This window comes from Equus caballus, chromosome X, assembly GCF_041296265.1.
Source record: "Equus caballus isolate H_3958 breed thoroughbred chromosome X, TB-T2T, whole genome shotgun sequence".
Classification (NCBI taxonomy): Eukaryota; Metazoa; Chordata; class Mammalia; order Perissodactyla; family Equidae; genus Equus; species Equus caballus.
The window spans coordinates 133,301,155-133,326,784 of record NC_091715.1 but is presented as its reverse complement, the minus strand read 5'-3'; the positions used below and the strand labels follow the sequence as shown (position 1 = coordinate 133,326,784).

General features: G+C 38.3%; 1 protein-coding gene across 5 annotated transcripts in view; it reads right to left on the bottom strand.

Moving 5' to 3' along the window:
* LOC106781387 (tigger transposable element-derived protein 1) overlaps nucleotides 1–25,630 on the bottom strand; it is a 59,361-nt gene that overhangs the window by 19,604 nt on the left and 14,127 nt on the right. For all 5 annotated transcript variants that reach the window (XR_011435094.1, XR_011435096.1, XM_070258652.1 and 2 more), the window contains one exon: nucleotides 18,862–18,949. The gene's annotated coding sequence lies outside the window, so the exon portion shown is untranslated. The remainder of the gene's footprint in view (nucleotides 1–18,861; nucleotides 18,950–25,630) is intronic.

Genomic DNA, 25,630 nt, shown 5'->3' with positions numbered 1-25,630 from the left:
CTTTTAACATATTCATTTAACTGAAATTCAGTTTTAACCGGGTGTCCTGTTTTTTCTGGCAACTCTAACAACAATGCAACCACTGCTTGAACTCTTTTGTTTATAGTCTAACAAACAAGACATAGTCAATATTGAGAAGTAGGCAAAAAACGTCACAAGGATTCTTAGTAATTCACACACTCAAAAAATGATAGCCACATTGAAATATTATGAAAGCATTAAAAATGTATTTATATTAATTGAGGAGATTGTCAATCTGGCTATTAAGGGTATTAATCCAAGGATCTGAAAGCTCCTCCCTGGGGGTAAATCAGGTCTGTGGCCATTGTTTGTATGGTTTCTGAGCTAAGAATGGTTTTTACATTTTTAAATGGTTGCAAAGAATCAAAAGAAGAATAATATTTTGTGGCAAGTGAAAGTTATATAAATTTCAAATTTCAGTATCCATAAATAAAATTTTATTGTAACCCAGCCATGCCCACTCATTTTCGTATTCTCTCAGGCCTTTCTTATTCTTTTCAGCCTACAACGGCAAAGATGAGGCATTGCATAAGAGATGGATCAACCTGCAAAGCCGGAAATATTTACTCTCTGGCTCTTTACAGAAGCAGTTTGTTGACCCCTGATATAAATGAAACTATTACCTATAAAGTGGGGTTATAAATAATCATTAAGTCTGTTAACTATAACTCTGAGTGGGCCAAATATTTTCATTATTTGCGGAAAGTATTTGCTGCTTAGCTGTCCTTTTTCTCATAGTCAAAAGACTATGTTTTCATAGACACAGAATTTTGGTAAATTGCAAACCAATGGCATTTGAATGAGATTTGTTTTAACAATACGGGCTGTCTCTGCTTTCGAGCTTTCTAATTCACCTTTTGTCCATTGCTGCACCGCCTCACAAACCAAAGTTTTACTGTGGTTTTTAGATTGCTAAGCCGGTCAGCATTTTATCAAGTGGCTCGCCTGCCATCTAGTGGGGAAATATATAAGTGCATTATTTCTTATTTATGTATTTAGACAAACTGAGTAGCTAGCTGTAAGCTGTAGGACCTTGGACGGTGATGATAATACTAGTAATTCCTCACATTTGAATAGCACTTTGCCATTTACAAAGCTTCTCCCCATTTAGTATTTTAATTAGTCTTCCCTCAGGACAACACTGTGCTATAAGCAGATTTCCTTTGCCCTATTTTTCAGATTAAGAAACTGAGTCTGAACATTGGCTTATTCAAGGTCCTAAACCCAAGCGCCATGTTCTGTCCACTGAACCTCACCCCTCTGAACTGAGGTTCCCTCGTGTCTACATTTCCAGCTCTACTCTATGAATGATTGTGAAAGTATTTGCCACAATAACTTTTATTTTAGGAAACTTCCATGGATAGTCTTTTTAAACAAATATGAGCCATCCAAAACATCCCTTCTCAAGAAAAAAAGTTCTAAGGAGACAAACACAATTTTTTTCTAGGTAAATGTTTAATTAATGTTTCTCCAAAACAGGGTATGAGTTAAGATCCATTTTCTGATGGAAGGTGCATAAATCGGGCAGAAGACACTTAAGGCCTAATCCTTGGAGGACTGCGTGATTACTGGCAGAGTACCTGCAACTGGCACCTTTAAATCCTTTTTGATTAAGACATGTAATAATTTTTCCAGTGCAATACAATTCACTTACTTTTAGACCTACAAAATTATGTTTGCATAGAGCTTAGAGAGTACAAGACACAGAGGTCTGAAAAAGAGATCCATTTTAATTGCCCTGTGTCTCAGGAACTTCCAGGGGCTTGGTGTGAATCTGCAAAGGGAACACTGAGCCCGCTGTGCTAAAGCTCATTTGAGAAGAGAGATTTGTGGGCTCTTCTAGTACTTACTAAGGTGCCTCTGTCTTGTAACAGCAGCCTGAGCCCTTAGTGATGACCAAGAACCAGATTAAATGAACCAAAGGTTAGAGCAACCCATCAGAAAGAGTCACATTTACAATGACATCCATCTGCTGAATCTACAGTTGGGCACACAGTGGGAATACGCTAAATCATGGGCCACCTGCTGAACGCAGCTGTACTTGTTGAGTGTGTCCAAAAATGCCCCAAGTGTCGACTTGAGGAAGAACAGTTCCCACAGCTTTGCAGATCATGGTTCTCAGGCTGTGCCTGTTTCTTGTGAACACGCCCCCAGTGGCAACACTTTAGTATTACTTTCAAATAGTCACACTTTCATATTAAAATTTCAGCTTGAGGCATGGGTGTGAAAACCAAAGCACCTGGGACATGCGAATTAAATTCTTTTCTTGCTAGACTTTCAGCACAGCCTTAAGTTTAGCCACAGGTGATCCATACTGTTTGCAAGCTTTGTTGATGATGTGATTTGTATCACAGATGGAGGAGCTCTCTGAAACTCTCTAGCTTGGACATGACCCTGGACCTGTTTTATTGGTTGCCCCCATTGTCTTGCCAGCCAACATTCTGGTTGGGCCATTTCTAGCTGCTGAGGCCTTGCTATTTATGCAGCTAGTACATGGCTCAACTTAGTTCTACCTCAACAATTATGCAAAGAGGATAATATTGATCATTTTCTTTCCACCTAGATTTTATTGAGGTAACATTGGCTCATAACATTATATAAATTTCAGGTGTACCTCATTGTATTTCGATTTCTGTGTAGACTATATCATGTTCACCACCCAAAGACTAATTTACCATCCATCACCAATCATTTTTAAATATGCCCTGAGGTTCACTACTAGTTTTCTCAAGCAGGTCAGATCATCCTAAGTATGTCCCTACAAGTTCGCAGCAAAAGAATTCCCTAAAGTTGCTACTATTTATGTCACAACTATTATTGTTACTACTACTTATAGTAGCAGTACCACTGCTACTAATGACAACAACTGACGCATATAGTGTTCTCTCTTGCCAGGCACTCTTCTAGAAGCTTCATATACACAAACTAAACCAATCCTCCTGGACTTTACTTGTGGAGTACAGTATTATTGCCATCCCCATTTTACATATGTTAAAACCAAGACCAAGAGAGGCTAAGAGACTTGCTCAAGTTCACACAGCTAATGAATGGTGGGGCAATATTTGAACCCAAGCAGTCTGATTCCAGAGCCCTAGATTTTAATTAATATTGCCTCAATATCAAAGCACAGCCAGAAGAACAAAAGACACATTGCCTACTCAATGAAGTCCAATGACCCGGCTTGATGTTCACTACCTTCCATGATCTAGCAGTATCTTTATTTTCCTAACACTGTGCCACCACCCAGCCTGGTCCATTCTAGCCACTTCAAAGGACTTAGCAGTAACAAGCCATGCCTCTATTAGTGCTGTTCCTTCTGTATTATCCCCTTCCTCATCCCTTTCCCTGTTGAACTTCTACTCATCCTTTAAGGTCCAGCTCTAATTCGATCTCTTTGGTAAATACTTGCCTGAGGCCCCAGCTGATGGTAAACATTCACCCCTGAATCCTCCCTTACAGTCTTTCCTCTGAATTTCTCTTAAGACACTTACCACCTTTTACCAGGTACTGGAATTATTTATGTGCATGGTAGTCACATTCACTAGACTATAAACTCACTAAAGAAAACCCACCTCAACCTCTGCTTCAACCATGACTCTTTCCATGGCGTCCCCAAAGATATTAACTCCTAGGCTCCCACAGCACTAGTTCTTACCATAATTGTCTATAACATTTAACCTTTCCCCAGGTTGTTGCTGTCATTAGTCTGGGTATCTGTCCTCCCCTAGCAGGTAAACTCCTTGAAGGCAGATAGTGTTTTATTTGTCTCCGTATCCTGAGCCTAGGATAGTCTGTTGTTCATGTGCTTGTTGAATGAATTAAGGAATGAATCAGTGGATGAAGCCTTTCCTGAATTTCCCCAACTAGAAGTAATCACTCCCTTCTCTAAACTCCAATAGCTCCTTGTTCTTCCTTGAGACATTTTTGGTTTTATCTTGTGTTAGAGTTATCCATAGACTGGTCTTAGCTCCTTGTTAGACTTAAGAACCTTAAAGTTGGAGCTATGCCTTAGGCATCTCCATGGTTCCATCACCTAGCAGAATTCCTGGTCCAGTAAATGGGCTCAATAAGTATTTTCTGAATGAATGATTCACCACAATGAATGTGGCCCCTTAATTATGGGCTCATTGGTGGTCCCCAAGAATAAATGAAAGAAAGCTGAGATGGGTAGAAATCAGCCATTCAGGCTAGGGTAAGCTGTATGTGATGGAAGGGCCATGGCACCTGTCACTCACTGACAGAGGTGAAAGAGGCAGAAATACTTTTCTGCTGAGGAAAACACCATATTCTAGCTGCAGCACTTCATAGCCAGGAACAATCTTATGGAACGAAGCTTTTCTTGGAGGAGTGGGGGATCTGAGCAGGAGATCTATGGCACCATAAGCAAGCAGTCTTTGAACTCAGCACAATGGAGATGAGTGCCATAAGACCTGGCTTTGCTGGTTATTAAAATCAACAGGTAATACTCCCACAAAAGCTATCGAACATAAGAGAAAGAAAAGCCAGCTCTTAAAGGCCTATGCACAGATTTACCCATTCCAGAAACCAACACAAAGTCACCAGAAATAAAGGTGCTTAGTCTTTTGGTAAAACAGATTCTGAGCACATCTCAGAGAAGCAGGAGGTGGCTGGGCCCACCTCCCCTGGGACTGAGACACTGGCAGCAGCATTTATTGTGACCTAGTACAGATGTGCTGACACAGACATTGGCAGACACCATTGGAATTCTTCCTCTGACCTGTTAGTGCAGGAGTTTGCCCCACCTACTAGAGTACAGATTTAATCCATATCAGCCAGGGCAGGCAGCCCACCCTTGGGACTAGCCCCACCCACTAGCAAGCCCTCAGGAACTTGCGGATCCACATAGGTGGAGTGTGTGGGACCTCTGTAGTGGGACAAATGGGTCTGCCTTGGTGGGGTGGGGTGTGCGCATGGGGTAGGACTGTGTTGGTGGGGTATGTGGGCCCGTGGGCAGTGGGGCATGTCAGCTGCAGTCAACTTGTGTTGCTGGCCATCTCAAACAGCCATACAGGGGATCTGCCCCACCTTATAACAATTGAAATGATTGTGTGCTGCCACACCAGGGCCTGCACCACTCAGCTGTGCTCCTGAGAGAGCTGACAGCAGCCTCATAGGCCAGAGGCCGACAGCAATTATGAGCCCCTGAGCCTAGCAACGAGGCATGCTGGGGGCCTGACTCACTTAACAGCAAAACAGCAACAGATGCCTGCTATTACACCTTGCAGCCAGCTGTGCTGGCGCTTGCTCTGCCCAATGAAGTGACTAAAGGGAATGTAGCAGCCACACGCAGCTGAGTCTTACAACCAGTTGGCCTGGGGGGCCAGCCTAGCCCACTTGTGTGCCCACAGCAAGAGCAACCCCACCACAACAGAAGGGCACATGTAGCTCACACAGGGAATATTTGGAACTGATGACAAGAGAGAAGCACACTGCTGGGCCCCATAAGGCATTTCTTATATAAGGCAACATCTCCAAGATGAGGAGACATAGCTGATCAACCTAATACATAGATATAAGCACAGAGAAAGAGGCAAAATGAGGAGACAAAGGAATATGTTCCAAATAAGGGAACAGGACAGATCCTCAGAAAAAGAACTAAATGAAAAAGAGATAAACAATCTACCTGATAAAGAGGACAAACTAATAGTCATAAGAATGCTCACTGATCTTGGGAGAAGAATAGATGAACACAGTCAGAAATTCAACAAAGAATATGAAAATATAAAAAAGAACCAATCAGAACTGAAGAATACAATAATGGAAATGAAAAATTCACCAGAGGGAATCAACAGCCGAGTAGATGACAAAAAAGAAAAGATCAGTGAGCTGGATGAAAGACTAGAAGAAATCCCCCAAGCTGAACAGAAAAAAGAAAAAACAATTAAGAAGAATGAAGACAGTCTAAGGGACCTGTGGAACATCAAGTGCATGAACATCTATATTATAGGTGTCCCAAAAGGAGTAGAGACAGACAAAGAGACAGAGAACCTATCTGAATAAATAATAGCTGAAAACTTTCCTAACCTAAGGAAGGAAACAGACATCCAGGCACAGGAAGCACAAAGAATACCAAACAAGATGAACCCGAAGAAGCACACCAAGACACATTATAAATAAAATGTCAAGAATTAAAGATAAAAAGAGAATCCTAAAAGCTGCAAGAGTAAGACAACAAGTTACATACAAAGGAAACCCCATAAGGCTATCAGCTCACTTCTCAGCAGAAACGTTACAGGCTAGAAGGGAGTGGCATGATATATTCAAAGTGCTGAAAGGAGAAAACCTACAGCCAAGAATATTCTACCCAGCGAGGTTATCATTTTCAATGGAAGGAGAGATAGTGTTGTCCAGACAAGCAAAATCTACAGGAGTTTATCACCAATAAACCAATCTTACAAGAAATGTCAAAGGGACTTATTTAAGTGGAAAAGAAAAGACCACAAATAAGAATAAGAAAACCATCCAAGAAAAAACAATCACTGGTAAAGGCAAATAGAAAGTAAAGGTAGCAGATCAACCATCTATAAAGCTAATATGAGATTAAAAGACAAAAGTACTAAAATTATCTATTTCCATGATAAGAGATTAAGGGATACACACACACACACACACACAAGAGGTTAAATATCATATCAAAAACATAAAATGTGGAGGAGGGGGAGTAAAAGTATAGGGCTTTTAGTAAGAGGTCAAACTTAAGAGACAATCAACTTAATATAGATTGCTATTTACATAGGTTATTATATATGGAATCTCAGGGTAATCACAAGCCAGAAATGTAAAATAAATACACAAAAAATTAAGAGAAAGGAACCCAAACATAATTTTAAATAAGCCATCAAGAGCCAGCCCTGATGGTCTAGTGGTTAAAGTTCTGCACACTCTACTTCAGCAGCCCAGGTTCGGTTCCTGAGCACAGAACCACACCACTCATCTGTCAGTAGCCATGTGGTGGTGGTGGCTCATGTAGAAAACCCAGAAGGGCTTAAAACTATAACAGACAACTATGTACTGGGGCTATAGGAAGGGGAAAAAAAAGAGGAAGATGGGCAAAAGATGATAGTTCAGGGTTAATCTTTCCCAGCAAAAGAAAAAAAAAGAAAGCCATCAAATCACAAGGGAAGAGAGGAAGAGAAGAAAGGAACAGAGAAGAATTGCTAAAACACCCAGAAAAAGGTAACAAAATGGGAAAAAGTACATACTTATCAATAGCTATCTATATGTCAATGGACTAAATGCTCCAATCAGAAGACATCAGGTGGCTAAATGGATAAAATAATAAGACCCATATATACGTGTGCATACAAGAGACACAGTTCAGACCTAAAGACACTCAAAGACAGAAAGTGAAGGGATTGAAAAATATATTCCACGCAACGGCAATGAAAAGAAAGCTGGTGTAGCAATACTTATATGGACAAAATAGACTTTAAAACAAAAACTGTAACGAGAGACAAAGAAGGGCACTACTTAATGATAAAGGGAACAATCCAACAAGAAGATATAACCCTTGTAAATATCTATGCACCCAACATAGAAGCACCTGAATATATAAAGCAATTATTAACAGACATAAAGGAGAAATAGACAGTAACACAATAATAGCAGAGGGCTTTAACTCTACTTACACCAATGGATAGATCATCCAAACAGAAGATCAATAACGAAACGTTGGCCTTAAGTGACTCATTAGACCAGATGGACTTAGTAGATATATCTAGAACATTCCATCTAAAAACCACAGCATACACATTCTTTTCAAATGCTCATGGAACATTCTCCATGATAGATCACATGTTAGGCCACAAAACAAGTCTCAATAGATGTAAGAAGACTGAAAAAATACCAAGCATCTTTTCTGACCACATCGGTAAGAAACTAGAAATCAACTACAAGAAGAAAACTGGGAAGGCAACAAATATAGGGTGATTAAGCAAAATGCTACTGAACTACTAGGTTAATGGAGAAGCCAAAAAATATCTGGAGACAAATGAAAATGAAAAAACAACATGCCAAAATGTATGGGATATAGCAAAAGCAGTACTAAGAGGGTTTATCGCAATACAGGCCTATGTCAACAAACAAGAAAAATCTCAAACAAAAATCTAACGGTGCACCTAAAGGAAATAGAAAAAAGAAGAACAAACAAAGCTCCAAATCAGTAGAAGGAAGAAAATAATAAAAATCAGAGTGGAAATAAATGAAATAGAGACTAAAAAACAAAAGAAAAGAAATCAATGAAACCAAGAGCTGGTTCTTTGAAAAGATAAACAAAATTGACAAACCTTTAGCTAGACTCACCAGAAAAAAGAGAGAAGGTTCAAATAAATAAAATCAGAAAAGAAAGAAGAGAAATTACAACAGACATCAGAAAATACAAATGATTATAAGAGAATACTATGAAAAGCTATACACCAACAAACTTGATAACCTAGAAGAAATAGATAAACTCTTAGGATAATACAACCTTCCAAAACTGAATCAAGAAGAAATAGAGAATTTGAATCAAGACCAATCAAGATGAGTAATCAGTAAGGAGATCAAAACAGTACTCAAAAACCTCCCAAAAAACAAAAGCTCAGGACCAGACAGCTTCCCTGATGAATTCTACCAAACATTCAAAGAGGACTTAATACCTACCCTTCTCAGACTATTCCAAAAAATTAAAGAGGAGAGGAAGCTTTCTAACTCATTCTACGAGGCCAACATTACCCTGATACCAAAACCAGACAAGAACAACACACACACAAAAAATTACAGGCCAATACCATGGATGAACATAGATGAACTATCCTCAAGAAAATACTAGCAAATCGAATACAATGACACATTAAAAAGATCACACACCCTGATCAAGAGGGGTTTATTCCAGGGATGCCAGGATGGTTCAACATCCACAAATCAATCAACATGATACACCACATCAACAAAATAAATAATAAAAATCACATGATCATCTCAATAGATGCAGAGAATACATTTGGCAAGATACAACATCCATTGATGACAAAAACTCTCAATAAAATGGGTATAGAAGGAAAGTACCTCAACATAATAAAGGCAATATATGACAAAACCACAGCTAATATCATACACAATGGTGAAAACTGAAACCTGTCCCTTTAAGAACAGGAACCAGACAAGGATGCCCACTTTCACCACTCTTACTTAACATAGTATTGGAAGTCCTAGCAAGAGCAATCAGGCAAGAAAAAGAAATAAAAGGGATGCAAATTGGAAAGGAAGAAGTAAAACTGTCACTATTTACAAAATCCTAAAGAATCCACAAGAAAACTATTAGAAATAATGAATGAATACAGTTGCAGGATTCAAAATCAACATACAAAAATCAGTCACATTTCTATACACTAACAACAGACTAGCAGAAAGAGAAATCAAGAATACAATCCCTTTTACAATTGCAACAAAACAAATAAAATACCTAGGAATAAATTTAACCAAAGAGATGAAAGAACTGTACACTGAAAACTATAAAACACTGTCAAAAGAACCTGAAGAAGACACAAAGAAATGGAAAGATATTTCCTGCTCGCGGATTGGAAGAATTATTACAGTTAAAATATGCATACTTCCTAAAGCAATCTACAGATTCAACGCAATCCCTATTAAAGCCCCAATGAAAATTTTCACAGAAACAGAACAAAGAATCTTCAGATTTATATGGAACAATAAAACACCCCAAACAGCCAAAGTAATCCTGAGAAAAAAAGCACATAGCTGGAGGTATCACACTCCCTGATTTAAAAATATACTACTAAGCTATAGTAATCAAAACAGCATGGTACTGGCACAAAAACAGACACAGAGCAATGGAACAGAATCAAGAGCCCAGAAATTAACCCACACATCTATGGACAGCTAATTTTCGACTAGGGAGCCAAGAACACACGATGGAGAAAGGAGAGTCTCTCTAAATAAATGGTGTTGGGAAAACTGGACAACCACTTGCAAAAGAATGAAAGTAGACCATTATCTTGCATCATACACAAAAATTAACCCAAAATGGATTAAAGTCTTGAATGTAAGACCTGAAACCATAAAACTTCTAGAAGAAAACATAGGCAGTATGCTCTTTGACATCAGTCTTAGCAGCATTTTTTTGAATACCATGTGTCACCAGGCAAAAGAAACAAAAGAAAAAATGAATAAATGGGACTACATCAAACTAAAAAGCTTCTCCACAGCAAAGGAAACCATCAACAAAACAAAAAGACAACCTAACAATTGGGAGAAGATATTTGCAAACCATCTATCTGATAAGGGGTTAATATCCGAAATATATAAAGAACTTTTACAAGTCAATGAGAAAGAAACAAACAACCCAATTTAAAAATGGGCAAATGATATGAACAAACGTTTTCCCAAAGAAGATATAGAGATGGCCAACAGGCACATGAAAAGATGTTCAACATCATTAATTATTAGGGAAAAACAAATCAAAACTCCAATGAGATAACACCTTACACCTGTCAGAATGGCTATAATTAACAAGACAAGACATAACAAATGTTGGAGAGGATGTGAAGAAAAGGGAACCCTCATACACTGGTAGTGGGAATGTAAACTGGTGCAGCCACTGTGGAAAACAGTATGGAGATTCCTCAAAAAATTAATAATAGAACTGCCATATGATCCAGCTATTTCACTTCTGGGTACTTACCCCAAAAACACGAAAACACAGATTTGTAAAGATATATGAACACTTATGTTCATTGCAGCAGCATTCACAACAACCAAGAATTGGAAACAACCTAGGTGCCCATCAATGGATGAATAGATAAAGAAGATGTGGTATATATACCCAATGGAATACGACCCAGCTATTAAAAAAAAAGATGAAATATTTGCGACAAAATGGATGGACCTTGAGTGTATTATTCTAAGTGACATAAGCCAGATGGATAAAGTCACATACCATACGATTTCACTCATAAGTAGAAGATAAAAACAACAAACACATAGATACAGAGATTAGATGGTGGTTACCAAAGGGGAAGGGGGAGGGAGTAGGGCGATAGGGGTGACAGGGCCCATGTGTACGGTGACTGATAGTAATTAATCTTTGGGTGGTGAACATGATGTAATCCACACAGAAATTGAAATATAATGATGTGCATCTGAAATTTATATAATGCTATAACCAATGTTACCTCAATAAAAAATAAACAAATAAAGTTTGTATTATAATGCAATGGTAGAAAAGCTTTAAAAGTTCATAAAAAAATTATATTGGTCTACAAGTTAATAATTGCTCATTCTTAGGCCATCAATTGATAAATAAGTAAATTAAAATTTCTCAGAATGAAGTAATCTTCAAAACTGAGCTCTTTATAGAATAACACAACTCTAAGATTTAAGGAAAGAAAGAAAAAGAGCATTTGCTGAGAACATACTATGTGTTAAGTACTGTCCTTGATTCTTTTACCCACATTACCTAATTTATCCCTCTGAAAATCATGAGAAGTCGCACAGCTAATAAACACCTGAACTGGAATTTGATCCTACCTCTTCTGTTTCCTCTCTTTTATTATGCTCCTCTTATTAAGAATTCACTGGAAATTGGTGCAGCCACTATGGAAAACATTATGGAGATTCCTCAAAAAATTAAAAATAGAACTATCATATGACCCAGCTATTCCACTGCTGGGTACTTATCCAAAGAACATGAAAACACTAATTCATAAAGCTATACGCAGCCCTATGTTCATTGCAGCATTATTCACAATAGCCAAAACATGAAAACAACCTAAGTGCCCATTGACAGATGAATGGATAAAGAAGATGTAGTGTATATATATACAATGGAACTACTACTCAGCCATAAAAAACAAGAAATCTTGCCAGTTGCAACAACATGGATGGACCTTGAGGGCATTATGCTACGGAAAATATGTCAGACAGAGGAGAAAGACAATTACCTTATGACTTCACTCATATGTGGAAGATAAACAAATAAACACATGTATACGGATAACAGACTGGTGGCTTCCAGAGGGCAAAGGGGTGGAGGGAGGGTGAAAAGGGTAAAGGGGCACATATATATGGTGATGGATGGAAACTAGAACTTTGGTGGTGAACATGATGCAGTCTATACAGAAACCGATATATAACAATGTACGCTTGAAATTTATTTAATGTTATAAACCAATGTGACTTCAATAAAAAAAGAGAATTCACTGTAAATATAACACGTATTAGCATTCCTCATCGGTACTGTTTAATTTATCCCTCCTCACCACAAACAGCATTCCAGATGCTATGTGGCCCAGTTAATTAAATTTCAGAGATTTACTCAATGCACCTAAGTCCAACAAGTGGTCAGTATTTCTCCCATTCAGCTATCCTGTTGTCGATGCCTATCAAATATCTTACTTTAGATAGTTTAAACTTGTTAAGTTACACAGACTGTTTTTAAATTTTTTTCATCTCCCCAAAACACACAGTTTAGTAGCCTGATGACAGAAAGCCAATCGTGGCAATCTAAATGGGCTGAGTTCCTATGGATCGATAACTCATTTGGTGGCCTGCTGCCAAGTGGCCAAACAATCACGATTAGAAAATATGGAGCCCAATTCTCCCCTAGTCCGCCACTAATTAATTGTGTGGGTCACTTTTCCTTGGCAGTGGCGACAGTCCATTCCAAGCAATCATAGGCATGAGAGTGAGTGTGGGACCAGCATACAGACAGGAGACTTACTACAAACATTTATAGACATTTTCAGACTGGGGAAAAGTTCGTGAAAATATATAACAAAAAGTTTAAGTGATAGAGTATTCACAATCAGTTTTGAAAACACTAAGTACTTGTCAAAACAGCACAGTTAATTTCTTTTAGAATTAAATGAAAATGAAAGGACAATAATTAGGCATGTAATTATAAAAATGTTTTTAAGATCCGTAATTATAGTTAATTTCTATAAAATATGTTGATTTCAAAAACTGCTAACAAAATTGAAAATAAACCAATGGCATTGTAAATGCATACTCCTTTCAGTTCACCCAGGTACATGGGCCAGGGTGAAGCCTCTGATGACTCTGTGACCCACCTCCCTGGAGTACCTGCTGGGACAGCTATGCATTCAGCCCCCCAACTCTTGTTGCACCTTTTTCTCTCTTTCTCACTTTGTCCCTGCACCTGTGAGAGGTCCTATTATTCTCTGCTCCCTTCCCCCATTCTATAGAGCTCCTACGATGGAGATGTCAAGATAAAATGATCCATGGGATTAAAAAAATAATAAAATGAAGCCGTAGAAGTGATCTGGCTTTAAAATGGAATTTCCTTGAATTATGCCAGGGTTGACTCTCTTTACACTTGACCTAACTTCAAAGCATGTCACTTTTAGTCTCTGTAGCCACAACTCTCTCTTAATACAAAAGGTTTCTAATTTTATTCTTTCCAACGTTTCATTCAGACGTGACTTAGGTTATGACTATAGTATGAAGACGGACTTTCAGAAAATCTATCCTCAGTAAAAAAAAAAAAAAAAAAAAGCATGATATTATCTTTTCAAACTTCTCCTTACTTAAAATAAAAATCTAAAACCATGGCTCTATGTGATATCTCTTTATTGAGTTAATATCGCCATCCTATTATAGCTGTTCTTCAAAAGAAAAAGTCGGGCTACTAGTTACCCATTTGCTCTATTTTTGGGGCGGAGAGGTTATAGAAGCTGTTCAGAGAATTCAACTTTTTTCTTCAAGTACTTAAGTGTGCATGTTCCAAAAATATATAACTACCAATTACCAATCTAACTCATGCTGTCCATTTTATTACCTCCTTATTTAGTAGAATTTACTTACATTCGGCTATAAATGACCTGTATTTATCATTTTTCACATTTGAGAACAATGTGATCCCCTAAAATAATGCTGTAACATAAAATGTGTACTCTGGCCGGTGAGAGACACAAAGCTAATTGTAGAAGATGCTTTCTCTAGCTCTCCATCTATGTCTCGCATCTCTTTTATGAAAATGCCAGGGGAGTGGAAATACGCTGAGTCTAAATATTTGATAGAGAATCTCGTTAGGCTTTAGCAATTAGCTCCCATAATAAACCATGGTACTTTCAGATTGATCCAAAAAGAGGGCATCTCTGTGAGCCTGTACTTTCACTGCAATATGAATATTTGTAAATTCATTCACCTATTGGTTCTACAAACCTTTCCTAATCTGCTATTCTGGGCACGTCACTGTGCAAGGCGCTGGGGATATGTAGAGTAACTCGTTAAATCCTCACAAGGATTTGAGGTAGGTATTGTTGTAAATCCTATTTTACAAGTAGGCCTTAAAGAAGTTATTTGCTCAACATCACAAAGCTAGTAAGTGGCAGAGCCACTCCAAAATAACTTGGACATAACATAGACACCTTTACCTTAATCTTTAACTCAGAGAAGTGACATTTAATCAGAAATCCTCGGCAGATGATTGGTAAATCCTCAGGTCACTGTGGACACAGAGGATTATTTACTAGAACTTTTCTCTTATTAACTCTCCACTGCCTCGTCAAGATATTACCACCACTGTAGGCGGCAACAAATTCGGTCATTCATGATCACAGTAACTCAGCATCTCTTTTTCAAGCACCTTTAGAGTCAGGAAGTGCTGTGACTTCCAAGGATCCCAAGACGCAATTCAGTAGAGTCTGATTAAAAAGCCTAGGTTGTTATTTTGCAAACTTGTTCCAAATTCATGCACTGGTCGGGCTCTTGAGCTTTCAGGGGCACTGATTTTCCGGCTCTAGGACCTCCTGGGACACTGCTCTGCAGTCACAGGCCAGAACAGCCTCACTGCTGAGCCCAACGCAGGCCCCCAGGCCCCCAGGCAGGTGGTTGCTGCCCGGACTCCATGCTGGGGCATCTTCTGTGTCTCTATTTTCTCATCTGTGATATTACACCTGCCCCCTTAGCCCTAGATAAGGCTGATTGTTAGAATCAGATTGAAAGGCCCAGGGAAGTGCTTGCGATCTGTAAGGGTGAAATGTATAGTGTAATGTTATTTAAGTGTACTCTGATAAATTTTTAAATGAGAGACACCTGTTGTTTTTTGTAAATAGGGTAATACACAGAAAAGGTGGTTTCACTAGGCTGATGTCTTGGGGTTTGGCTTTCTGCCCCCCATGAGCCCTTTTTCTTGACAAGTGACTTACAATGCTTAACCAATTCTAAGGCACATACTTTCTTCACATTGTCACACCTCTGAAATCAGAACACACCTTATAACTAATGGCATTTTACAATCACTGACGGCCAGGAAGCAGTTGGAAGAGAGTGGTCGTTGCCCGTGTATACTCAAACTTGGTCGGGGCTATTGTAGAATCATGATATAGAATAAAAATATATGTCTAACTAAGCCAGAAAGAGCTCTTTCAGTAAGTATAAAATTAAAGTTCTACGGATATGAAAGCATTACATCATAGTTTATTTAGAAGGGTTTTTTTCTTTCTTAGCATCACATAAAAAATAATTACATAAAAAGGCATCTCAGATGTGATGAAATACTTCATATCTCCAATAGAATGCAATATCCACCACTAACATTTTTGAAGAGTTTGAAAAGATTTACATGCACCCACTGAGAAGCCATCCAAAATTCATATTGGGAAAATTTCTAGGTACTAATAAAAGACTACTTTTTAAATATCCTTAATGGAATATTGTTTTTTTTTACTTTTTCCTGCTTACAACTCGAAATTCCCCAACCACGAAACCCAAACACTAGTAAACAATGCTGGCTATATCAGAACACCAATACACTGGACCAAATGAGTGGACACGTTTTCCATGGTCATGTTTTTAGAGGAAGTTAGAGAATTCCGATATAAGCTCTAGAGCTGCACTATCATATAATACATATAATGTAAGCCACATATGTAATTTTAATTTTCATGTTGCAACAATTAAAAAAGTTTAAAAAGCAGGCAAAATTAATTTTAACAAATACGTGTTATTGAACTCAATATATCCAAACTATTATCATTTCCATATGTAATTAATATAAAAATGTTAATAAAATAGTTTTTTTATGTTTGCCCTGTCTTTGAAATCCAGCGTATACTGTACTCTTACAGCATATCTCAGTTCGCACTAGCCGCATTTCAAATGTTCAATAGCCACATGTGGCTCGTAGCTCCCATATTGGACAATGCAGGTCTAGTTAAGACATATATTTATCAGCAAAACAAAATAATCCTGTCCAGAACATTTTGCTCAGAAAAGATCAGGCATAGAAGCATTTGGCGGAAATTCAAGAGTGGCAGCTAGTTCCACCACACTCTTGTAAATGTGAACTACAATACATTGGTTATCCCAACAATGACAAGAATATACTGCTCTGGAGCAATCCTGCTGGAGATGGTCCACAAGAGTGCTCTTCAAACTAGGCTACTGGTACGTGAATTCTTTACAAGAAGTGTGTGAACAGGGATAGTTTGCAGAGAATCCACTCTCAGATTCTTCTGTGTGTTCTCACCTAAAATTGATCTGCCTAAGAACAACGTTTTTTTCCACTTGCTTAAAATTAAACATTATTTTTGCAACTATTCTCAATACTTATCACTCAAATGTGTCATTAACTGGAAAGAAAAGTACCTCCTAACATAGCAGTATATATTGTTGATACTGATTCTTTTAAATATAACTAGAATGTTTTTCAGTACTACAAAATGTTTACACTGGTAAAACATGCATAGAAATTCTATGTGATTTCTTTCAGATAAGGTACATCATTCCACTACACTAGTTCAAACCTATTTTCTCGGATTGTATCATGAAATATCCTTTCCAATTAAAGTCAACTCTCATTTCATTTCCTAAATAATTATATATTTTCTACCTCTTATTATCAAAAGTAAAATGATAAGGTAGTTGCCAGATCAATTAATTTTCAGCTATATATACTTTTCTGTTTCATAAAATATAGTTAAAAAATTTGATTCTGTGGTTTAATAAAGTTCAAGGATCTTAAAAATTTTATACCTGATTCTTAATTTATTTCTAGAAACCCAACATCAGATTTCTAAAAACACATGCATATGTGTCTACCAAAGGAGACTATGCCTGCCATTGGATTCCTTGTTTCATATATGAATTATAATGTTAGCTACATATAACATCGTTTAGTTTAAAATTATATATGAGAAGCAGAATTATTATTTAAATTCTTAATCTATTTTGAAGTGGACAAAAATCTCATTATCATTTTAGTCTTCTATTTACTTTGTTAGTAAACTATTTAACAAGAAGTAAATCATAATTGATTTCTCTGTGCTTTTAACAATGCTCTTCAGAATTCATATCAATTCATTTTTCTCATTGAAAAATGAAATCAGACACTTTTTTTGAAAGTAAATCTGATTTGGCTAATATTTTGATATGAATATTGCCTTTGCCAATTAAATTATCTTAGAAATATTTTCTATGATATCAGAAATCCAAATCTGCAGACTCAAAGTTTTACATTTAAAGGATATAATAAATTAAGGGCATTTTATCAAAATTAATGTATTGGCAAAGGCATATTGATCTAATTATTTTGATTTTTCCCAATATTTTATAATTACAATGGATTAAAACTAATGTCTAAAAATGAAAGTATGATGGATAAAATAGTCATTTGCTATATCTTAGTAAGGGTGTTTTGGTAAACTTCCTGTAAACTCAGAAAGAAATGATTCAGCAGCAAATCCTTTTTGTAAATCTGGGTTTCTTTGCTTTCACAGAATTAAAGATAGGCCTAATAAAGCTATCTGTTAAAAATTAAAAATGTTAATTGAAAAATGAAACCATTAAAAATTATTTTTGATGACAGGTCACTGTGTGATTTTTGACCCATGGCTTGGACACTCATTCCATTCCCTTCTACTTACTTATGGGAACAAAGTTTTCTGAGTTCTTATATGTATAAAAGTAAAAAATAGGAATAAAATGATACTGCATTGTCTCATTAGAGTAAGTAACAGTCATCCTCAGAGTCATGAATAATTTGGGGGAAAATAAATGATCATATTCACTTAAAGAATGTACGTCCAAACAAATTCTAGTTTTCATTTTTAATAATTACTCATCAAAATGTGTAATATTTTATACTGTTCTGATAAACTGTATACTACTAATGATTTAATGAAGAAAAATTTAACACTTACAGGCTTAGAGTTATAGGAAAATTTATTTCAATCCATATATACCTTTTAAAGAGATGTATAGTAGGATGACCAATAAAAGGCCTTTAAACATAAAAATATATGACATTAGGATAAATTAATGTGAGGGAAGTTGAATGCAATGGTGATTTCAAGGAAGTAATAAAATCATATAGAATTTATGACTGTTCATGGTTTTTTCTTTATTTGCTTTTAAATCAACCAAGATGAGTATCAAGTTACTATGGTATTTATAGTTAATTGAATGCATGCAAAAATGTGATTAAATCACTCGTTTAAAACTGTAAGTATTTATAATATGCTGGAAATAACTCAACAAATAATTACACTTGCGATAAAAAATTCGGGTGCTAACTTCAAGATGTATGATGGGGTAGATAGTTATTTTAGGTGGCCTATAATTAGAGAGTTTGAAGACACTGCTATGGAACAGTCTCAGTGAAGCCCAGAGAGAAACTGAGTGGGGGAAAGGAAATTTAGAAAGGTTTCTTTTTATTTTACTACTATTTTTAATTTCTGAATATAGCAGAAACCACTATAACTTGATATTTCTAGCTTATTTGCCACAGCGGTTATGCAACCCTGCAACTGGGTGAAATTTTAGGGATGTTTTTGAGCAATTCACAAATAGTGTACTTACTCAGCATGGTCACTGGGTGGCAAATGCGCACTGGGCAGGAAGTCCTCTTCTCCCTCTTCTAATGGCTCTCTCCATCTTCCAACTCCTCCTGCAAAAAGGAAAAGAAGGAAAACGATACGAATAATGGTCCCAACCACAACAAACAACAATAGCAGGAAATATTTAAGGTCTTTCCATTTGCCAGGGACAGTAATAAGCCCTTATCATCTCTGAAAATTTCAGAAATGGCCTCTCTGTGAAGGTAATCTATTCTTTATTAATACCATTTACAAATAATGATAATGAATACATCTCTATGATAGAACCATGCGCTTTGACCACAAAACCCAAAACCCTATCCAGATAAGACCTTCAGCTTTAGCAAAACTAAAAAACAACAGCAGTAGCATCTATGACAGTCCAAGCACAAGGCCAAGCCTTTCACTGAATCTTCAAATAGCTCTAAGAGATAGATACCCTTATGTTACAGACGAGAAAGCAGGAAAATGGCCCCAAATCACTGAGATAGTAAGTGCTGGAGCTGGGATGCAAACTCAGGTTTGGTTTGGTTTGTTTGGTTTCAAATTCAATAGCCATGCCCTTAAATATTACACTGTGTGATGTGTGTCTTTCTATGTATCTTTCTGTATTTGGTTATGCAGGTTTATATTTCTGTGCTTTAGTGTGATTCTATATCTGTGATTCTGTGCAAGTGGAAGTGAGTGCACACACACAAACATATGTGCACTCCAGATCTTTTAGAGATCTTTCTGGTAATTTCTACATCTACTTTTATACAGCATAGTTATCAGAGGGAGCTCAAGAATTTTTATTTTCTCTTAAAGAGGCTAGAAAAAGGTACACTAAAAGTCACAGCCTGCTTTGAAAAAGCATTTATTTGTGTGTTCTTTTATATGTGATTGAGTCTCTGTGTTTTCATATGTGTACACACATGTCTCTATGTCTGTGCATGTGTAAATCTACAGTTCTGTCTGTAGCATGATTAAACCCATGTATGCATCTACATGCCTATATTGGCAGATGTAGAAAAATCCATTCATATGTTTGATGTACATTTAGGATCTAGTGTTGGATGGGCATAGGAGTACATTTGTAGATTACTGTGTGTGTGTGTGTGTGTGTGTGTACGGTGACATGTGAGTGTGCGAGTCTGCGCATCTGTGCATTTGTGTTCCTTGTGGATATATCTATACTTTTCAGTGTGTTTAGGTCTGCATTGTCTATCAATATATGTGTATGTCTCTCACTTTTATGTGCTTGGGATGTGTGCTTGTGCATTTCTGGGTAAATACACCTGGCACCTGAGTGTACATCTGCATGTGCATTTATGTGTCTGTGTATGCAAGTGCATTTATAGAGCTCTGTGTGCATATGCCTGTAAGGGGGTTTGGAGTGTGTCACTATCTGAGTAGGTGAAATCTTGTCTTCTTTGGAGGCCAGTATCCATGTCTATGTGTACATATGTAAGTCTCTGGGACTGTACCTGTATTCCTGTGTATCTATCTCTGCATGAGTCCATGTGTAAAAGATAGCATCTATGTCTGTATGGACATGTTTAGTCCTCATGTTTACTGCTTGCAAATATTCATCTATGTGGGTCTCTGCATGCCTATATGTCTGTGTGCACATAATAAATGTATGTGTGTGTGTCTGAGTGTAAGTCTATATGTCTGTACCTGTACATTCTGGCCTGTAAGCCTCTTTCTCCACGTCTAGGTGCTTCTATATTCATACATGCATGCCTCAGTGTTCATCCATCTGTTCATCCACCTCTGTTTGCTTATGTATGTCTGCGTGACCACCTTCATACCTATGGGGGCATATGTGTGCGTGTCTGCCTAAATCAGTCTGCATGAGGATGAATTCCTTGGGATGGCACTCTGGGCGAATGCATCTGTATGTCCATGTGCAGAGGTTTATGTTTCTGTGTGCATGTCAGGACTCTATATGCATGGATATTTCGCATGCCTGTGTGTAACATGTATGTCTGTCCCAGTATTTGTGCATGCCTTGGTGGTATGTATGCTCACCTATGTTTGCATCTATACATATGACTATACACACAAGTGTTTGTGCAAGTGTATGGCTGTGAAGGTATGCTGGACTCTATCAGTGTGGGTGCACACATTTCTATGTCTGTGTGCACAGGTCAACAGACATGCATGCTTCTGTGTGATCTGTGTGCCTCTGTGTTTGTTCAGGTATGTGTTTGTGGATCTCCATGTGTACCTGTATATCCATGTGGAATGTCTGCATGTGTATAAATCTGTATATGTGTTTCTGCATGCATCTCTACAAGCTTCTGTGTCCATCTCCTTGTGAGTCTTTATGGGTGTGGGTCCACGTACATCTCTGCCTCTGTGCACATGCCTCCATCTCTGTGAATTTACCTAGGTATCCGCACATGCACATGACTTCGCATGCTCCTCTTATGCATCTGGGTGAATCTGTGTGTGAATGCAGATGTGTTTGCCCATGTATATCTTTGTGTGGATTTTTGGCCTGTGTCTGTGTGTGTAGGTATATGTTTCTGCACATGAAACTCTCTCTGCTAAATCAATCTGTTTCTCTGCATCTATATATAATGCATATCTCTCTGCATATAAAAACGTATCTCTCTAAATGTATATACATTGTGTGTGCATATGCATGCAGAGATGTCTTTATGGCTCCATCTCTATGGATCCATCAGATCTTCTGTTTTGTCTGTGTGTGCATGTATATGTTTCCATGTACAAGTGCATGTGCACACTTGCATGCTTGTATATTTCCATATGTGCACCCATGTGCATGACTATGTCCATGTGCACTCCCACGTACATTGTCATGCATGTGCATGTATGCACATTTACATGTTTTATGGTGAGCGTGAGCACTTATGTTGCATGTGCAGGCATAAGCATGTTTCTGCATGTGTGTTTTAATAAGAACCATGCGTCTCTGTGTATATGCATGTGACTCTGTGATCATGAAACTGTAAGTATATGTTTAAAACATATGTATTTACCTATGAATCTCTATGTTTCAGTGTTTATATAAATGTATCCATGTCTCTGCATGTCAGCAAAAACACATACACCTGTGTTTCCTAATGGATAATTCCATGCATCTGTCTATGGGTATGTATGCACACATGCAAACACATATGTGCCTGTGTGGGTTTCTGTATGCTTGTCTATATTTCTGCATAAATGTCTGGGGATGTCTGAGAATATATCTGTGCCTTGTGAGCCTCTAGAAGCATGTATGTGTTTTTGTATGTGTGTATGTGTATGCGTCTGTGTTTTGCATGAGGTTATGAATCAGTAAACACATCTTCTGAATGCCTAGGTTGACATATATATGTCTCTGCATGCTTCTCTGGGTGGGTGCGAGTGTGGAGTGCATATTTATGACTACAGGTTGCTCTGTGCCCACATAGAAGACTATGGGCATTTGTGTGTATCTGCATATATGCATATGTATATCTGTGTATTCGTGAGATGACCCCTGTTGGAACTCTGGGTTTTATGTTCATATTTGTGCAAACATACGTCCTTGGGTGTGGCTGTAAGAACGTATGGTCTGTGAGATTATGACACACCTGTGTCATTGTGAACATCTGTGGCACTACGTGTGTGTGTGTGTTCTGGTTTGTATGTACTTGTCTATGATAAACACATGTGAGTAGATGTGAGCACTTTCTTCTGGAAAGATTTTTCTGGTCATTTCCACACCTGCTTTTCTATGACACAGCCAGTAGAAAGAGCTTGAGATTTTCTTCCTACTCTTGAAGCAGCCAAGAAAATAAACATTAAAAGATGGCCTCCTTTGAAAATGTTGATTATTGAACATGCTAACTATGGTCTAATGACACAGACTTTTATAATCTGAAGACAAAAAGCAGGTGGCTGCTCAGATCTTCAAATCCCGCTGCCATAGGGGACATGTCTGTCGGAGATCCTGGCATGTACCTCTCTTCCTTCTCACCTCTGGCCCCAGGCAGGGCCCATGTGCTGACTTCTCACTGTTCAAAGCCCACACCACACACAGCCCCATCCCACCTTCTGCTTTCCCAAGCTTGCCTATTACAAAGGGCTCCAGAGTTACTCCTACCTTCTTCTCCATTCTACTTCTTTTCTTTGGCTAGAAGTTCAGACTAAGATACCTGGTGTAATTCAATCCTTCCAACAGCTTAGGAGACAGGAACCAGTGTCATCCCCAGTTTACAAATGAGCACTGAGGATCAGAGAATTAGAGTGCATTGTGTAGGTCATATGACCAATAAGTGGCAGGGGCAGAATCCAAAACCAGGCCTGACTGACACCATGTCCATATTCCTTCAACTCTACCACTGACTATTTCTAATGTCGAATGTGCCGAGGTGCCAGCCCCAGTAACTGGTGGAGCCAGGACTTGGAGCAGGCACATCTGCCTCCCAAGACTGTGTTCTGAACCTTGCTTCTTTCCTGCAATTATCTCATTTAATTCTTGAAATGGCCTAAAAGGAAGTATTTTGTCCATGTTTACAGATGGGTATACAGACTCAAAGGAATGAAGTCACTTGCCAAAGCTCAGTATGAGCATGTAGGTCCTCTGTTTATACACTATGGAGAAACAACATGTTGTCAAGGATTAAATGTCATAGAGTAAATCTGAATGTTCCAGAGTGAGCATACATATTGTGCTGCTTTTCTTGGTGTTGTGAGGCCTTCTGAGTATTGGGTAGCAACTCTGGGTATTATTAGGGGTGTCTCAGAAATTTGGGGCAAGTCTGGGTGTTATGGGGTGACTGTGTGTTGTGGATTATGTTTTTCTGTGTATGGCTCTTCTCTGTGTTGTGATATGACTCCATGAGGACCGTGGGGCAAGTCTGAGTGTTTGGGGGCTAGTTTCTGAGTTAGGTGGCATGCCTTTGCAGCAGTGTGAGGCTAGACATTGTGGGGTGAGTCTGTGTGTTACAGGTTAGGTTTCTAGTTGTATAGCTAGTCTCTGTGCTATAATGTGAGGCTAGGTGCTATGGAGTGAGTCTGGTGAGGTGAGGTGAGTCTGAGTGAAGTGGAGAAAACCTTTTTGCTACAGGGGAAGTCTCTTTGTTTTGTGGGTTGATTCTATATGTTTTAGGGTGATGAGTCTTATGTTGTGGGGTGAGTCTTTCTGAAGAAAGGTGAGTCTAGGTGTTGTGAGGCAAGTATATGAGTTATGTGAAGAGTTAGTAAATTGTAGGTCCTGTGAGTTTCTTGTGATGCCAGTCTGACTAGTCTGATTCATGTGTGCACTGTGTTCTCTGCATTAAGGGAGGCATGGCTAGGGGCTGTGAGGTGAAGCCCTGGATTGTGCATTGTCTCTATGAATTATGGGCTCTGTGAAGCCTGAGCATCTGGTTTGGAGTGACTTTGTTTTACGGGAGTGATTCTGAGTGTTGCGACTTTTATGACTGTGATTTTCTTAATGTACTGTTGGGGAAATCTATGGACTATAGAACATGTCTTCACATGGTAGGGCATGCCTAGGTTTTGTGGTCTATACATTGCAGTCTGTATATTGCGGAATATATCTTGGAGTAATGGGGTGAGACTATGTGTCATAGGATGATTCTAGAGATTCTATACTAAATTGTTGTGTCTCAGGGCCAGTCTTTGTATTGTAGGGTGTGTCTGTGTCCTGTGGAGAATCTATGTGGGTTTTTGTTAAAAGGTGGGACTTCTCTTGGGTGTGGGGTTGTGTCTGAACATAGTATGGCATTTCTGGATGTTGTGGTCCAATGCTGTGCATTGTGAGGCAAGTCTGTATGATATAGGTTGATTCTGGATGTGGTGTTGGGTGTGTCCTGGTGTTGTAAAGAGAGTGTGAATTATTAAGGGAAAATCTGGATGTGGGGGAGCTTGTGTTTGTGCCGTGGGACTACTCTGTATGCCATAAGGCAAATATACCTTATGACATAATTCTGTGTGTTGTGGGGTGTGCCAGTATGTAACTGAGCATGTCTTGAGTTTGGAATCATTATGTTGGGTGATGATTTGTTTTGTGGGGTGAGTTTGTGTGGTATAGCATATCTATGCCTGATAGGGTGTGTCCCTCAGTGGGGTGCGGCAAATCTGTATATTGTGAGACTTGTCTAATATTGTGAGTCACATAGAGATTTTGTGGGGCGATGTGAGGTTGTGATGAGATTTTTGTGCGTGTAGGAGAGTCTGAGTGTTGTGGGGCATGTCAGTGCATTGTTGGGGGAATCTGATATGGGTTAAGTTTGTATGTTGTGATTAGATTCTAGGTGTTTTGAAATGAATTTGCATTTGGGAGAAAGTCTGAGCATGATGTTGCCATTCTGGGATTGTGGGGGATGTCTGTACATTTTCAAGATATTTTGTATATTGTAGAATGCGTCTTTTCATTGGAGGCTTTGCCAAGGTGTTGTGGGGGTGAGTATGTGCACTGAAGATTGTGTCTAGTTTGTGGGTCAAGTGTGGTTTGTAGGGTAAGGCTGTGTTGTAAAGCACGTCTGGTGAGGGGCATAATTGCACAATATGGAGTATATCTTCATCCTATGGGGCAAATATGTGTGTTCTAGGGCTATTCTGGAGGTTGGGGACATATGTTCTCTTTGTGGGGTAAGTATTTGCCTTATGGAGTGATTGTGTGTGTTTTAGGATGAATCTGTGCATCAGAATGCAATTTGCTTGTGGAGAAATCTTTGTGTCATAGGCTACATCTGTCCATAGTAAGTTAGCTGTATCTAGCTATTGTGGAGCTAGTTTGTGCATTGTAAGACATGTCTTAGTGTTGTGTG